A 713-nucleotide genomic window follows, 5' to 3' on the forward strand; every position below is an offset into this window, starting at 1 on the left:
ACACACACACTTCAAAGCCTCGATCATGAGACAGGTGATGAGGGCAGTAAAGCAGTTTACTGAGCAGCTGACTCTCAGGGCTGAATATGGTTGAGAAGTTGAAGACATTTATCTAAACCACTCCCTAATGCCAGACCAAATATGAGACTGATGAGAGAGAAACCACTCAGACTAATCTGTGTAGTAAGAGGATTTTACTTTAAGACACGTAATTTAACTCTTTTAAAACATACATTACATTCACTCCCATCCTGGAGAACACTGGTCCGATATGAAAGAGTCAGACACTGGTGACAAATGATGAGCCACGAACAACCGGACCAGACTGGTCAAAACCATACAAACTGACACGTACAAAGTACTTTGTTAATGTTACATAGTTGCACATGAAGGTACTGGCTCGTTTATTTGCTCATACATTTTTTATACAGGGTTAAGCTTAGCCCCTCAGAGTGGGAACTTTTATGTGGGCTTACACGAAATCCACACAGCGTGAGTCCAGCACTCAACATAAAAGGCAGATTTTATTTATTTTATTGTGCAAAAAAAGGACAAACGTCTCCGTTCATTGCTCAGTCCTCTGCCTGTCCCACTCCACTCTTTCACTACCAGTAGAGCCACTCATTCACTTATCTCATCGACAAACAAACAATCAACTGCCTGACGAATGCTTACTGTCCCTACGGTCCCAACGGCATCAGTGAGAACAGATA

The 713-nt window shown here is 42.2% G+C and overlaps 1 protein-coding gene across 2 annotated transcripts in view; it reads right to left on the bottom strand.

Moving 5' to 3' along the window:
- The window catches only part of dlgap4b (discs, large (Drosophila) homolog-associated protein 4b), a gene marked incomplete at its 3' end in the record, with an annotated part of 20,432 nt that overhangs the window by 6,805 nt on the left and 12,914 nt on the right, over positions 1 to 713 (bottom strand).

Source organism: Morone saxatilis, unplaced genomic scaffold, assembly GCF_004916995.1.
Source record: "Morone saxatilis isolate NCDOM2014 unplaced genomic scaffold, NCSU_SB_2.0 Contig18, whole genome shotgun sequence".
In the NCBI taxonomy this organism is placed as follows: domain Eukaryota; kingdom Metazoa; phylum Chordata; class Actinopteri; family Moronidae; genus Morone; species Morone saxatilis.